We start from the raw sequence: 17608 nt of genomic DNA on the forward strand, positions 1-17608 counted from the left end.
CAGAGAAACAAACACACATCCGTCCTGCTCCAGTCTCCCTGCATCCAGCCCATATCCCCACAGCATCAAACGCACCACACTCACACAGGGAAGCAGTCAAACCCAGAGAAACAAACACACATCCGTCCTGCTCCAGTCTCCCTGCATCCAGCCCATATCCCCACAGCATCAAACGCACCACACTCACACAGGGAAGCAGTCAAACCCAGAGAAGCAAACACACATCCGTCCTGCTCCAGTCTCCCTGCATCCAGCCCATATCCCCACAGCATCAAACGCACCACACTCACACAGGGAAGCAGTCAAACCCAGAGAAGCAAACACACATCCGTCCTGCTCCAGTCTCCCTGCATCCAGCCCATATCCCCACAGCATCAAACGCACCACACTCACACAGGGAAGCAGTCAAACCCAGAGAACCAAACACACATCCGTCCTGCTCCAGTCTCCCTGCATCCAGCCCATATCCCCACAGCATCAAACGCACCACACTCACACAGGGAAGCAGTCAAACCAAGAGAAACAAACACACATCCGTCCTGCTCCAGTCTCCCTGCATCCAGCCCATATCCCCACAGCATCAAACGCACCACACTCACACAGGGAAGCAGTCAAACCCAGAGAAGCAAGCAACATCCGTCCTGCTCCAGTCTCCCTGCATCCAGCCCATATCCCCACAGCATCAAACGCACCACACTCACACAGGGAAGCAGTCAAACCCAGAGAACCAAACACACATCCGTCCTGCTCCAGTCTCCCTGCATCCAGCCCATATCCCCACAGCATCAAACGCACCACACTCACACAGGGAAGCAGTCAAACCCAGAGAAACAAACACACATCCGTCCTGCTCCAGTCTCCCTGCATCCAGCCCATATCCCCACAGCATCAAACGCACCACACTCACACAGGGAAGCAGTCAAACCCAGAGAAGCAAGCAACATCCGTCCTGCTCCAGTCTCCCTGCATCCAGCCCATATCCCCACAGCATCAAACGCACCACACTCACACAGGGAAGCAGTCAAACCCAGAGAAGCAAACACACATCCGTCCTGCTCCAGTCTCCCTGCATCCAGCCCATATCCCCACAGCATCAAACGCACCACACTCACACAGGGAAGCAGTCAAGCCCAGAGAAGCAAACACACATCCGTCCTGCTCCAGTCTCCCTGCATCCAGCCCATATCCCCACAGCATCAAACGCACCACACTCACACAGGGAAGCAGTCAAACCCAGAGAAGCAAACACACATCCGTCCTGCTCCAGTCTCCCTGCATCCAGCCCATATCCCCACAGCATCAAACGCACCACACTCACACAGGGAATCAGTCAAACCCAGAGAAGCAAACACACATCCGTCCTGCTCCAGTCTCCCTGCATCCAGCCCATATCCCCACAGCATCAAACGCACCACACTCACACAGGGAAGCAGTCAAACCCAGAGAAGCAAACACACATCCGTCCTGCTCCAGTCTCCCTGCATCCAGCCCATATCCCCACAGCATCAAACGCACCACACTCACACAGGGAAGCAGTCAAACCCAGAGAAGCAAACACACATCCGTCCTGCTCCAGTCTCCCTGCATCCAGCCCATATCCCCACAGCATCAAACGCACCACACTCACACAGGGAAGCAGTCAAACCCAGAGAAGCAAACACACATCCGTCCTGCTCCAGTCTCCCTGCATCCAGCCCATATCCCCACAGCATCAAACGCACCACACTCACACAGGGAAGCAGTCAAGCCCAGAGAAGCAAACACACATCCGTCCTGCTCCAGTCTCCTTGCATCCAGCCCATTTCCCCACAGCATCAAACGCACCGCACTCACACAGGTACACACACAAGCCACATTTACACACACGCCACACTTACACACACACGCACGAACGCACACACACACACACACACACACACACACAGAGCAAGAGAGGTATACAGGCACCATCTAGTGCTTTGCTCAGGAAAATCCTCTGAGATAGAAATACAGAGAATCATGTATCAAACTACATTGTTTTATATATCTGTTACACTTTCATATATCAATTAAACTTGATTTATATATCTGTTAAAATTGTTTATGTCTAAACTTGTTTTATCTATTACATTTGTTTATATATCAATTAAACTTGTTTAATATATCAATTCAACTTGTTTAATATATCAATTCAACTTGTATTATTTATCAGTTAAACTTGTTTTATATATCTGTTAAACTTGTTTAATATATCAATTAAACTTGTTTAATATATCAATTCAACTTGTATTATTTATCAGTTAAACTTGTTTTATATATCTGTTAAACTTGTTTAATATATCAATTAAACTTGTATTATTTATCAGTTAAACTTGTTTTATATATCTGTTAAACTTGTGTATGTCTATTACACTTGTTTTATCTATTAAACTTGTCACGTTCTGACCATAGTTCTTGTGTGTTTTCCTTGTTTTAGTGATGGTCAGGACGTGAGCTGGGCGGGCATTCTATGTTGTGTGTCTAGTTTGTCTGTTTCTGTGTTTGGCCTGATATGGTTCTCAATCAGAGGCAGGTGTCAGTCATTGTCTCTGATTGGGAACCATATTTAGGTAGCCTGTTTTGTGTTGTGTTTTGTGGGTGGTTATTTCCGTGTCTGTGTTTGTTTCACCACACAGGACTGTTTTTGGTTTTCCACATTTATTGTTTTGTATATTTGTAGTGTTTTCTCAGTATTCGTCTTTATTAAAGATGTTTAACCCTAACCACGCTGCGTTTTGGTCTGCCTCTCCTTCCCAGGAAGAAAGTTGTTACAAAACTTGTTTATATATCAATTAAACTTGTTTTATTTATCAATTAACTTGTTGTATATATCTATTAAACTTGTTTATATATATATATATATATTAAACTAGTTTTATCTATTTAACTTGTTTTGTATATCTATTAAACTTGATATATATATATATGAGTTAATGTTGCACTGTATATATATATATATGAGTTAATGTTGTACTGTATATCTATTAAACTTGATATATATATATATTAGTTAATCTTGTACTGTAAATCTATTAAACTTGTTTTTTTAAATGAATTTTATCACTGTGCTTTAACTTAACATGCATTCATCAGAGAAACATGTTCTGTTGGAATTAACACAACTTGAAATGATAATATGTGTCAAATGTCTGGAACATTTCTCATTCCTCAGTAAGACTTCATAAGTAAATGACAAAAAATTACCACCAGCAAAACTAAATTATACATCAGACAGTTTTATATCTAAATATAATGTGTAAATTAAATAAAAAACGTCCCCAATAATAATCCACGATCATGTTTCAGTTTATCTCTACATATAAAGAGAAACTACATGTTTTCCCAGACATCTTCTCAAGGTTGTATAATAATAATAATAATAATAATAATAATAATAATAATAATATAATTCAATAGACTACAAAATGAGCACAACAAATGGCCACATTTTGACCCAGACATGTGTTATTACTGGTGTGAAACAGTGTTGAAGTATATCCACAAGCTTTTACTGAGTCCCAAATGGCACCCTACTCCATTTTATAGTGCACTACTTTTGACCAGAGCCCTATGCCAAAAGTAGTGCACTTACATAGGGAATGGGCCCTGGGTCAATAGCACTACATTGGGATGCATCCTTTGTCTATGAACCTGTTGCAGCCAGACAGTAATTATATCTTAGGCTCACTTACGATAACAGAGATAAATGCCCTACAACCTCCTGCGACAACATTTCAAACATTTGCCTTCCATTGTGTTTCAAACTACGATTGAGCTGAAATATGTTCCACATGACCACGGCAGAATATGTTTTGGGGTGAGGGTGTTATCCACGGGGGCGGGAAAGGGGGCACTTTTATCCCCTCTTTGCTGACAAGTATTTTTCTTTGCTTCGTACAGGAGTAATAAAGGCCTGGGCACTCATTTGGTGGGGTATTAATCATGTTTTATTGTGATTTATCAGGGGTTGATACAGCAGCCACAGCACTACTACTGTGCGCTGCTACTGTATGTAGGTGACCAACCTATAATGTCATCAGTAATAGTGAGTGGTGGATGAAGGCTTGGTGGACACTTTATGAACACTGCCTAGTGTGTGTGTGTGCATGCGTGCGTGCGTGCGTGTGTGTGTCTCACTAAATGAGGACAGCATAAAATATTTCAAAACTCATTGGGATTAACCAAATGTTCAACTATATCTGACCCTAACCCAACTATATCTGACCCTAACCCAACTATATCTGACCCTAACCCAACTATATCTGACCCTAACCCAACTATATCTGACCCTAACCCTAAACCTAACCCAACTATATCTGACCCTAACCCAACTATATCTGACCATAACCCAACTATATCTGATCCTACATTTAAATATATAACCCTAAACCAACTACATCAAACACTAACCCAACTCTATCTGACCCTAGACCTAACCCAAATATATCTGACCCTAACCTAACTGGATCGGACCCAAACCCAACTATATCTGACCCTAAACCAACTATATCTGACCCTAACCCTAAACCTAACCCAACTATATCTGACCCTAACCCTAAACCTAACCCAACTATATCTGACCCTACCTTTAAATATATAACCCTAAACCAACTACATCAAACACTAACCCAACTCTATCTGACCCTAGACCTAACCCAAATATATCTGACCCTAACCTAACTGGATCGGACCCAAACCCAAATATATCTGACCCTAAACCAACTATATCTGACCCTAACTCAACTATATCTGACCCAAACCCAACTATACCTGACCCTAACCTAACTATATCTGCGCCTAACCCAACTATATCTGACCCTAAACCTAACCCAACTATCTGACCCTAGACCTAACCAAACTATATCTGACCCTAACCCAAATATATCTGACCCTAACCCAACTATATCTGACCATAACCCAACCATATCTGACCCTAACCATAACCCAACAACGTCTAACCCTAACCCAACTATATCTGACCCTAACCCAACCATATCTGACCCTAGACCTAACCCAACTATACCTGACTCTAACCCAACTATATCTGACCCTAACCCAAATATTTCTGACCCGAACAAAACTACATCTGACGCTAACCCTAACCCAACCATATCTGACCCTAGACCTAACCCAACCATATCTGACCCTAGACCTAACCCAACTATATCTGACCCTAACCCAACTATATCTGACCCTAACCCAACTATATCTGACCCTAACACAACTATATCTGACGCTAACCCTAACCCAACTATATCTAACCCCAACTCAAATATATCTGACCTGAACCCAACTCTATCTGACCCTTACCCAACTATATCTGACCCTGACCCTAACTATATATGACCCTAAACCAACTATATCGAACCCCAACCCTAACCCAACTCTATCTGACCCTAGACCTGACCTAAATATATCTGACACTAACCCAACGATATCTGACCCTAACCCAACTATATCTGACCCTAACCCTAACCCAACTATATCTGACCCTAACCCAACTATATCTGACCCCAACCCAACTATATCTGACCCTAACCCTGACACAACTATATCTGACCCTAACCCAACTATATCTGACCCTAAACCTAACCCAACTATACCTGACCCTAACCAAACTATATCTGACACTAACCCAATGATATCTGACCCTAACCCAACTATATCTGACCCTAACCCAATTATATCTGACCCTAACCCAACCATATCTGACCCTAAACCTAACCCAACTATATCTGACCCTAACCCTAACCCAACTATATCTGACCCAAACCCTAACCCAACTATATCTAACCCCAACCCAAATATATCTGACCCTGAACACAACTATATCTGACCCTGACTCTAACTATATATGACCCTAAACCAACTATATCGAACCCTAACCCTAACCCTATCTGACACTAACTTTAACAATATATAACCCTAAACCAACTATATCGAACCCCAACCCTAACCCAACTATATCTGACCCTAACCAAATTATATCTGGTCCTAACCCAACTATATCTGACCCTAAACCTAACCCAACTACATCTGACCCTAACCCAACTCTATCTGACCCTAACCCAACTATATCTGACTAAACCAATTATTTTTTACCTTTATTTAACTAGGCAAGTCAGTTAAGAACAAATTCTTATTTTCAATGACAGTGGGCAGAACGACCTTGTACCTTGTCAGCTCGGGGATTTGAACATGAAACCTTTCGGTTACTAGTCCAACGCTCTAACCACTAGGCTACCCTGCCGCCCCAACATAACCCAACTATATCGACCCCAAACCTAACCCAACTATATCTGCTGAACACACAGGTTAGGCTACTATACTGAATGATCTAATGCAGTATATATCAACCTTAGATCTCTCTTGATAATAAAACTGGAAAGAAAATACCCCTCGAAAAAAATTATTTTAGGTTAATTTAGGTCAAGTTTTGACTAATATAATGTTTATCCATATAGATTTTTCCTATCAGCTTTTACATACACTCCAGACTAATCGAACATGGATCTAGAAGAATACTTTACTATCCAGAGATGGAGAATGGTCTTCATCTCTACCAACCCCTCTGATACACCACACACACACACACACACACACACACACACACACACACACACACACACACACACACACACACACACACACACACACACACACACACACACACACACACACACACACAATTGGTCTAAAGCAGGGGTGTCAAAGTCAAATGGACGGAGGGCCAAATAAAAAAATCAGCTACAAGACGAGGGCCGGACTGTTCGAATGTTCATTGAAAAATTTTTAAATGACGCATATAGTCTAGTGAACCTAATTGAACCTACTGAAAACCTAACAAATATATTACAATATGATCAGATAAATAAAGCAATATTTTCTTATGGCTCTGTCAGTAATCTTTAATTTTCAACAGACACAAAAGACAAATTTCCTTTATATAAATATCCCCATAACATGAACATTAAATGAAAGAAACCGGTATTCAAGGCACCATCAGTAGACTATATTTTCTATTTTAGCAAAAGTGGGCTAAATTTACTTCAAAGAAAAAACAATAATAGCAATTTTCTATCATCCACTCAACTGAAATATTTTTAAAATATAATTGGATTGAAATACAAAAAAATAAAGTGCAAAAATCTATTAATCAAAAACAACACTTTGTTTAAGGAGAAGTAACATGCAGTGAAAACAAATATTAAATTTTAACTTTTAAACTTGAACTGAGTAAAAACTCTAAATATGTGATTGCACAGTAATGTTCACTTGTTTGAGGTTGAGGGTGATACTTGGTGGTGTCCCATCTTTTCCACAAGTTCATCAATGTTCGGGGTAAGGCTCTGAGCTGAAGAAATCCTCAGAATTGAGTGGAGGTGTTCAGCAGTAAGTCGACTTCTGTGTGATGTTTTGTTCAGGTTCATCAAAGAAAACAGTTGTTCACACAGGTATGTGCTGCCAAACATAGACAACGTTTGAGCAGCCTGGATGCGCAGCTGGGGCATTGTGCCGGGGAGGAAACGGGCGAACTCCGCAGCACCCACTGCCGCATATTTTGCCCTCAGTGCATCATTGCATTGGAGGTCAATCAACTCCATTTGGAGGTTTGGTGGTGAGCTTTCCACGTCAACAGCAAATGGGTTACCGAGCAGTTCCAACCTGCTTTTTTGTGCTTCAAAGTCAGCAAATCGGCGTCGAAAGTCAGCGGCAAGCATACCTATTTTATCAGCCAACTGTGTGCTCGGGAACGCACTGGTAGAGAGCTTCTCTTTCATGGTCTGGCAGCTGGGAAAGTGGCTCAAATTTTCTTTCCGCATCTGCGTCTCCCACAGAGTCAGTTTGGTTTTAAATGCCTTCACTGTACTGTACATATCAGAGATGACACGATCCCGACCCTGCAGCTGCAAGTTTATTGCATTCAGATGACTCGTAATGTCACACAGAAAAGCCATTTCACACAGAAACATTTCGTCTCGGAGTTGTGTTGTGTCTTTCCCTTTGCTGTCCAAGAACAGACAAATCTCCTCACGAAGCTCGAAACATCTTTGAAGCACCTTTCCCTGGCTTAGCCATCGCACCTCTGTGTGATAAGGCAAATCACCATGCTCCGTTTCTAACTCCGTCAGAAATGCCTTGAACTGGCGGTGATTCAAACCTTTGGCTCTGATAAAGTTAACTGTGCGCGTGATGATGCTCATTACATGCTCCATTTTCAAGGCTTTACCGCACAACGCTTCCTGGTGTATGATACAATGATAAGCTGTCAGCTCACCTGTCGCGTTTTCCTCTTGCATCTTTTCCCGTATCTTCGCCACCAGTCCGCTCCTGTGTCCACACATCGCAGGTGCTCCGTCGGTTGTCAAACCCACGAGTTTTTCCCAAGGCAGCTCCATCTCATTTACACATCTTGACACCTCTTCATACAAATCATGCCCCGTAGTTGTGCCATGCATAGGACGTAAAGCCAAAAACTCCTCTGTCACGCTTAGGTTGGAGTCCACTCCGCGGATGAAAATTGACAACTGGGCAATGTCAGAAATGTCGGTGCTCTCATCCACAGCCAAGGAATATGCAATAAAATCTTTTCCCTTTTTCACAAGCTGCTCTTTTAGATTGATGGACAACTGGTCTACTCTCTCGGCAATGGTGTTTCTGCTCAGACTCACATTTAAAAAGAGTTGCCTTTTTTCTGGGCAAACTTCGTCACAAACTTTAATCATGCAGTTTTTGATGAAATCCCCCTCCGTAAATGGCCGGGCTGATTTAGCGATCTCTTCTGCCAAAATAAAACTGGCCTTGACAGCAGCCTGGCCTTGTGATTTGGCTTTTTTGAACAGAGCCTGTCGAGATTTGAGGCCTCGTTTTAATTCCTCTGCCTTTTGTAGCCTTTGTTCCATGTCCATATTCTTGTTTTTGTCCGCGTGTTTCGTTTCATAATGTCGTCTCAGATTATACTCTTTCAGTACCGCCACACTTTCTCCACACAGAAGACACACAGGTTTTCCAGCTACCTTCGTGAACATATACTCCGACTCCCACCTTGTTTGAAACCCCCGGTTCTCAGTATCCACCTTCCGTTTTGCCATTTTTGATGGGTATCTGAAAGTTAATTTTACTGTGATGCTGACGACTGCTGTGCCAATAAATATTGAAATGAAGCAGCCTACTGCTCGGTGCGTCACCTTTGCATTGTGGGAAATGTAGTATTGGTGCGTGTAAAAGATCTGCGGGCTGCCGGCTTGCTGCGGGCCGGTTCTAATAATAAATCAAGATCATCCCAGGGGCCGTAAAAAACCTTCTTGCGGGCCGGATGTGGCCCGCGGGCCTTGACTCTGACATATGTGGTCTAAAGAGTGTGTGACCTTAACAGTCAGTGTTGGACCCCACCAGGAAAGGGTCATGTCTCCACATCAGTGTGATGAGGGAAGTGACACATTACCACCATGTTTGCATAGAGATTCAGAGCAAACAGCCCTGGGCCCGTATCCACAAAGCCTCCCAGAGTAGGAGAGCTGATCTAGGATCAGTATCGCCTTTTAGATCCTAATGATTAAGGAGTTTTGTGGATATGGGCCCAGGGCTTCAAGTGTATCGGAGGGGTTGGGTACAGATGAGTGGAGTATCACTTCCCAAAGCTGATGACATGCGGGACAGTCAGCTTAAGTGCCAAAAAAGTAAATGAGGCATTTGGTTGAGTTATCACTTTAAAGAGCCAGGTAGTGTAAAGTTTCACTCTATGGCTGATTGCATATGACACAGGCTCGTTTTATTCTAGGCTATTTTATGTATCCTCCTGAACTTTCCATCTGTTTTAAAATGCTGTTATTATTTTGAGAGCTCTGGTGAGATGGTGAACAGGCAAAGCGTCAATACAGGGCTAAGATTGAATCCTACTACACCGGCTCCGACGCTCGTCTTATGTGGCAGGGCTTGCAAACTATTACAGATTATAAAGGGAAGCACAGCCGCGAGCTGCCCAGTGACACGAGCCTACCAAACGAGCTAAATCACTTCTATGATCGCTTCGAGGTAAGCAACACTGAGGCATGCATGAGAGCATCAACTGTTCCGGACGACTGTGTGATCACGCTCTCCGTAGCCGACGTGAGTAAGACCTTTAAACAGGTCAACATACACAAGGCTGCGGGGCCAGACGGATTACCAGGACTTGTGCTCTGGGCATGTGTTGACCAACTGGCAGGTGTCTTCACTGACCTTTTCAACATGTCCCTGATTGAGTATGTAATACCAACATGTTTTAATCAGACCACCATAGTCCCTGTGCCCAAGAACACAAAGGCAACCTGCCTAAATGACTACAGACCCGTAGCACTCAGGTCCGTAGCCATGAAGTGCTTTGAAAGGCTGGTCATGGCTCACATCAACACCACCAGAAACCCTAGAACCACTCCAATTTGCATACCGCCCTAACAGGTCCACAGATGATGCAATCCCTACTGCACTCCACACTGCCCTTTTCCACCTGGACAAAAGGAACACCTATGTGAGAATGCTATTCATTGAGTACAGCTCAGCGTTCAACACCATAGTGCCCTCAAAGCTCATCACTAAGCTAAGGATCCTGGGACTAAACACCTCCCTCTGCAACAGGATCCTGGACTTCCTGACAGGCCGCCCCCAGGTGGTGAGGGTAGGTAGCAACACATCTGCCACGCTGATCCTCAACACTGGATCCCCCCAGGGGTGCGTGCTCAGCCCCCTCCTGTACTCCCTGTTCACCCACGACTGCATGGCCCGGTACGACTCCAACTTCATCATTAAGTTTGCAGATGACACAACAACGACGAGACAGCCTATAGGGAGGAGGTCAGAGACCTGACAGGGTGATGCCAGAATAACAACCTATCCCTCAACGTAACCAAGACTACGGGGAGATGATTGTGGACTACAGGAAAAAGAGGACCGAGTACGCCCCCATTCTCATCGACGGGGCTGTAGTGGAGCAGGTTGAGAGCTTCAAGTTCCTTGGTGTCCACATCAACAACAAACTAGAACTGTCCAAACACACCAAGACAGTCGTGAAGAGGGCACAACAAAACCTATTCCCCCTCAGGAAACTAAAAAGATTTGGCATGAGTCCTGAGATCCTCAAAAGCTTCTACAGCTGCAACATCGAGAGCATCCTGACTGGTTGCATCACTGCCTGGTACGGCAATTGCTTGGCCTCCGACCGCAAGTCACTACAAAGGGTAGTGCGTGCGGCCCAGTACATCACTGGGGCTAAGCTGCCTGCCATCCTGGACTTATACACCAGGCGGTATCAGAGGAATGCCATAGACTGTTCTCTCTACTACCGCATGGCAAGCGGTACCGGAGCGCCAAGTCTCGGACAAAAAGGCTTCTGAACAGTTTTTACCCCCAAGCCATAAGACTGCTGAACAGGTAATCAAATGGCTACACAGACTATTTGCATTGTGTGCCCCCCCAACCCCTCTTTTACGCTGCTGCTACTCTCTGTTTATCATATATGCACAGTCACTTTAACTATATATTCATGTACATATGTACATACTACCTCAATTGGCCCGACCAACCAGTGCCCCCGCACACTTTTATTTTATTTATTTCACCTTTATTTAACCAGGTAGGCTAGTTGAGAACACCTTTATTTAACCAGGTAGGCCAGTTGAGAACACCTTTATTTAACCAGGTAGGCTAGTTGAGAACACCTTTATTTAACCAGGTAGGCTAGTTGAGAACAAGTTCTCATTTACAACTGCGACCTGGCCAAGATAAAGCAAAGCAGTTCGACACATACAACGACACAGAGTTACACATGGAATAAACAAACATAAAGTCAATAATACAGTATAAACAAGTCTATATACGATGTGAGCAAATGAGGTGAGATAAGGGAGGTAAAGGCAAAAAAGGCCATGGTGGCAAAGTAAATACAATATAGCAAGTAAAACACTGGAATGGGAGATTTGCAATGGGAGAAAGTGCAAAGTAGAAATAAAAATAATGGGGTGCAAAGGAGCAAAATAAATAAAAAAATTAAATACAGTAGGGAAAGAGGTAGTTGTTTGGGCTAAATTATAGGTGGGCTATGTACAGGTGCAGTAATCTGTGAGCTGCTCTGACAGTTGGTGCTTAAAGCTAGTAAGGGATAGAGAGATATACCTGCTGGAGCGTGTGCTACAGGTGGGAGATGCAATGGTGACCAGCGAGCTGAGATGAGGGGGGACTTTACCTAGCAGGGTCTTGTAGATGACATGGAGCCAGTGGGTTTGGCGACGAGTATGAAGCGAGGGCCAGCCAACGAGAGCGTACAGGTCGCAATGGTGGGTAGTATATGGGGCTTTGGTGACAAAACGGATTGCACTGTGATAGACTGCATCCAATTTGTTGAGTAGGGTATTGGAGGCTATTTTGTAAATATTGGTAGGATTGGTAGGATGGTCAGTTTTACAAGGGTATGTTTGGCAGCATGAGTGAAGGATGCTTTGTTGCGAAATAGGAAGCCAATTCTAGATTTAACTTTGGATTGGAGATGTTTGATATGGGTCTGGAAGGAGAGTTTACAGTCTAACCAGACACCTAAGTATTTGTAGTTGTCCACGTATTCTAAGTCAGAGCCGTCCAGAGTAGTAATGTTGGACAGGCGGGTAGGTACAGGTAGCGATCGGTTGAAGAGCATGCATTTAGTTTTACTTGTATTTAAGAGCAATTGGAGGCCACGGAAGGAGAGTTGTATGGCATTGAAGCTTGCCTGGAGGGTTGTTAACACAGTGTCCAAAGAAGGGCCAGAAGTATACAGAATGGTGTCGTCTGCGTAGAGGTGGATCAGAGACTCACCAGCAGCAAGAGCGACCTCATTGATGTATACAGAGAAGAGAGTCGGTCCAAGAATTGAACCCTGTGGCACCCCCATAGAGACTGCCAGAGGTCCGGACAGCAGACCCTCCGATTTGACACACTGAACTCTATCAGAGAAGTAGTTGGTGAACCAGGCGAGGCAATCATTTGAGAAACCAAGGCTGTCGAGTCTGCCGATGAGGATGTGGTGATTGACAGAGTCGAAAGCCTTGGCCAGATCAATGAATACGGCTGCACAGTAATGTTTCTTATCGATGGCGGTTAAGATATCATTTAGGACCTTGAGCGTGGCTGAGGTGCACCCATGACCAGCTCTGAAACCAGATTGCATAGCAGAGAAGGTATGGTGAGATTCGAAATGGTCGGTAATCTGTTTGTTGACTTGGCTTTCGAAGACCTTAGAAAGGCATGGTAGGATGATATAGGTCTGTAGCAGTTTGGGTCAAGAGTGTCACCCCCTTTGAAGAGGGGGATGACCGCAGCTGCTTTCCAATCTTTGGGAATCTCAGACGACACGAAAGAGAGGTTGAACAGGCTAGTAATAGGGGTGGCAACAATTTTGGCAGATAATTTTAGAAAGAAAGGGTCCAGATTGTCTAGCCCGGCTGATTTGTAGGGGTCCAGATTTTGCAGCTCATTCAGAACATCAGCTGAGCAGATTTGGGAGAAGGAGAAATGGGGAAGGCTTGGGCGAGTTGTTGTGGGGGGTGCAGTGCTGTTGACCGGGGTAGGAGTAGCCAGGTGGAAAGCATGGCCAGCCGTAGAAAAATGCTTATTGAAATTCTCAATTATGGTGGATTTATCAGTGGTGACAGTGTTTCCTATCTTCAGTGCAGTGGGCAGCTGGGAGGAGGTGTTCTTATTCTCCATGGACTTTACAGTGTCCCAGAACTTTTTTGAGTTAGTGTTGCAGGAAGCAAATTTCTGCTTGAAAAAGCTAGCCTTGGCTTTTCTAACTGCCTGTGTATAATGGTTTCTAGCTTCCCTGAACAGCTGCATATCACGGGGGCTGTTCGATGCTAATGCAGAACGCCATAGGATGTTTTTGTGTTGGTTAAGGGCAGTCAGGTCTGGGGAGAACCAAGGGCTATATCTGTTCCTGGTTCTAAATTTCTTGAATGGGGCATGTTTATTTAAGATGGTTAGGAAGGCATTTTTTTTAAATATCCAGGCATCCTCTACTGACGGGATGAGATCAATATCCTTCCAGGATACCCCGGCCAGGTCGATTAGAAAGGCCTGCTCGCTGAAGTGTTTCAGGGAGCGTTTTACAGTGATGAGTGGAGGTCGTTTGACCGCTGACCCATTACGGATGCAGGCAATGAGGCAGTGATCGCTGAGATCTTGGTTGAAAACAGCAGAGGTGTATTTAGAGGGCAAGTTGGTTAGGATGATATCTATGAGGGTGCCCGTGTTTAAGGCTTTGGGGTGGTACCTGTTAGGTTCATTGATAATTTCTGTGAGGTTGAGGGCATCAAGTTTAGATTGTAGGATGGCTGGGGTGTTAAGCATGTTCCAGTTTAGGTCGCCTAGCAGCACAAGCTCTGAAGATAGATGGGGGGGCAATCAGTTCACATATGGTGTCCAGAGCCCAGCTGGGGGCAGAGGGTGGTCTATAGCAGGCGGCAACGGTGAGAGACTTGTTTTTAGAGAGGTGGATTTTTAAAAGTAGAAGTTCAAATTGTTTGGGTACAGACCTGGATAGTAGGACAGAACTCTGCAGGCTATCTTTGCAGTAGATTGCAACACCGCCCCCTTTGGCAGTTCTATCTTGTCTGAAAATGTTGTAGTTTGGAATTAAAATGTCTGAATTTTTGGTGGTCTTCCTAAGCCAGGATTCAGACACAGCTAGAACATCCGGGTTGGCAGAGTGTGCTAAAGCAGTGAATAGAACAAACTTAGGGAGGAAGCTTCTAATGTTAACATGCATGAAACCAAGGCTATTACGGTTACAGAAGTCGTCAAAAGAGAGCGCCTGGGGAATAGGAGTGGAGCTAGGCACTGCAGGGCCTGGATTCACCTCTACATCGCCAGAGGAACAGAGTAGGAGTAGAATAAGGGTGCGGCTAAAAGCAATAAGAATTGGTCGTTTAGAACGTCTGGAACAGAGAGTAAAAGGAGGTTTCTGGGGGCGATAAAATAGCATCAAGGTATAATGTACAGACAAAGGTAAGGTAGGATGTGAATACAGTGGAGGTAAACCTAGGTATTGAGTGATGAAGAGAGAGATATTGTCTCTAGAAACATAATTGAAACCAGATGTCATTGCATGTGTGGGTGGTGGAACTAATAGGTTGGATAAGGTATAATGAGCAGGACTAGAGGCTCTACAGTGAAATAAGCCAATAAACACTAACCAGAACAGCAATGGACAAGGCATATTGACATTAAGGAGAGGCATGCTCAGTCGAGTGATCAAAAGGGTCCAGTGAGTGGAGAGGTTGGTTGGGGGTCACGGCGATTTAGACAGCTAAATCGGTAGCAAGCTAGCATAGGAGCAAGCTAGCATAGAATGGAGGTCTGTTATTAGCCAACTCTTGCAGTAGATTAGTAGGTTTCCGTGTGGTAGAGGGGATTAATCCAAATCACACAACAACAACAAAAATAAAAACAATAGATATAGTTATAGAGGCCCAAGAAGAAAAATAAATAAATAAATAAAAATAAAATAAAAATTGTCCGATTGTCTATTCAGATAGCAGCCGATGAGATAGCCAACGGCTAGCAGGCCGCAGATGGGCGCCCAGGCAACGTTGCGCCGGAGGAGCCAGCCGGACAATTCCCTCGGGTAGACAACGTCGGCAGTCCAACTGTGAAGGCCCGGTGGGGCTCCGCGTAGGCAGCAAAACGGGTCCGGATAGGTGACTGCAGCCCAGGAGTGATTGATGGAACTCTTCAGCTGGCTAGCTCCGGAACAATTGATGTTAGCTCCGGAATCGACGAAAGCCGATAGTCACACGGATAGCAGCTAGCTAGCTGTGAGATCCAGGTATGGACGTCCAGAGCCAGCGGCCGAAATCCGGTATGTTCCGTTCCGAGCCGCGCTGCACCGCGCCGTACAAAACTGGCGATAGATTCTCGAGCAAAAGGACAGCCGATGACCACAAACCGTGGTTAGCTGAGTACTAACGATTAGCCAGTAAATAAGCTAACTAGCTTCTGAACCAGCTTCAGAGTAGCTTCTGGTCCAGCTCCCGGCTAGCTTCTGGCTAATTTCTGGCTAGCCTCTCGGAGGATTACAGACCTGAGGTAAATAATACTTTTTTATATAAATATAAATTGGTGAAGCGGATTGCAGGAGAGTGTTCTGAAGATGAGTTTTTGGAAAATTAAAAATGTATGTGGGAAAAAAAAGTTGTAAATATATTTATATACACGACAGGACGAGGACAAAAATACGTCTGAACTGCTATGCCATCTTGGGAAGGCTAACCGGGCTATCTGCATTGTGTCCTGCCACCAGCCAACCCCTCTTTTACGCTGCTGCTACTCTCTGTTCATCATATATGCACAGTTACTTTAACCATATCTACATGTACATACTACTTCAATCAGCCTGACTAACTGGTGTCTGTATGTAGCCTCGCTATTGTTTTTACTGTTGTTTTTATTTCTTTAATAACCTATTTTTCAGCTAATAAATTTTTTTGCACCATTGGTTAGAGCCTGTAAGTAAGCATTTCACTGTAAGGTATGTTGTATTCAGCATTTCACTGTAATGTCTACTACACCTCTTGTATTCAGCATTTCACTGTAAGGTCTACTACACCTGTTGTATTCAGCATTTCACTGTAAGGTCTACTACACCTCTTGTATTCAGCATTTCACTGTAAGGTCTACTACACCTGTTGTATTCAGCATTTCACTGTAAGGTCTACTACACCTGTTGTATTCAGCATTTCACTGTGAGGTCTACCTACACCTGTTGTATTCAGCATTTCACTGTAATGTCTACTACACCTCTTGTATTCAGCATTTCACTGTAAGGTCTACTACACCTGTTGTATTCAGCATTTCACTGTAAGGTCTACTACACCTCTTGTATTCAGCATTTCACTGTAAGGTCTACTACACCTGTTGTATTCAGCATTTCACTGTAAGGTCTACTACACCTGTTGTATTCAGCATTTCACTGTAAGGTCTACTACACCTGTTGTATTCAGTATTTCACTGTAAGGTCTACCTACACCTGTTGTATTCAGCATTTCACTGTAAGGTCTACTACACCTGTTGTATTCAGCATTTCACTGTAAGGTCTACTACACCTGTTGTATTCAGCATTTCACTGTAAGGTCTACTACACCTGTTGTATTCAGCATTTCACTGTAAGGTCTACTACACCTGTTGTATTCAGCATTTCACTGTAAGGTCTACTACACCTGTTGTACTCAGCATTTCACTGTAAGGTCTACTACACCTGTTGTATTCAGCATTTCACTGTAAGGTCTACTACACCTGTTGTACTCAGCATTTCACTGTAAGGTCTACTACACCTGTTGTAATTCAGCATTTCACTGTAAGGTCTACTACACCTGTTGTATTCAGCATTTCACTGTAAGGTCTACTACACCTGTTGTACTCAGCATTTCACTGTAAGGTCTACTACACCTGTTGTATTCAGCATTTCACTGTAAGGTCTACTACACCTGTTGTACTCAGCATTTCACTGTAAGGTCTACTACACCTGTTGTATTCGGCGCACGTGACAAATAAACTTTGATTTAATGTATTTAATACATATGGA

Source organism: Oncorhynchus clarkii, chromosome 23 (assembly GCF_045791955.1).
Source record: "Oncorhynchus clarkii lewisi isolate Uvic-CL-2024 chromosome 23, UVic_Ocla_1.0, whole genome shotgun sequence".
NCBI lineage: Eukaryota > Metazoa > Chordata > Actinopteri > Salmoniformes > Salmonidae > Oncorhynchus > Oncorhynchus clarkii.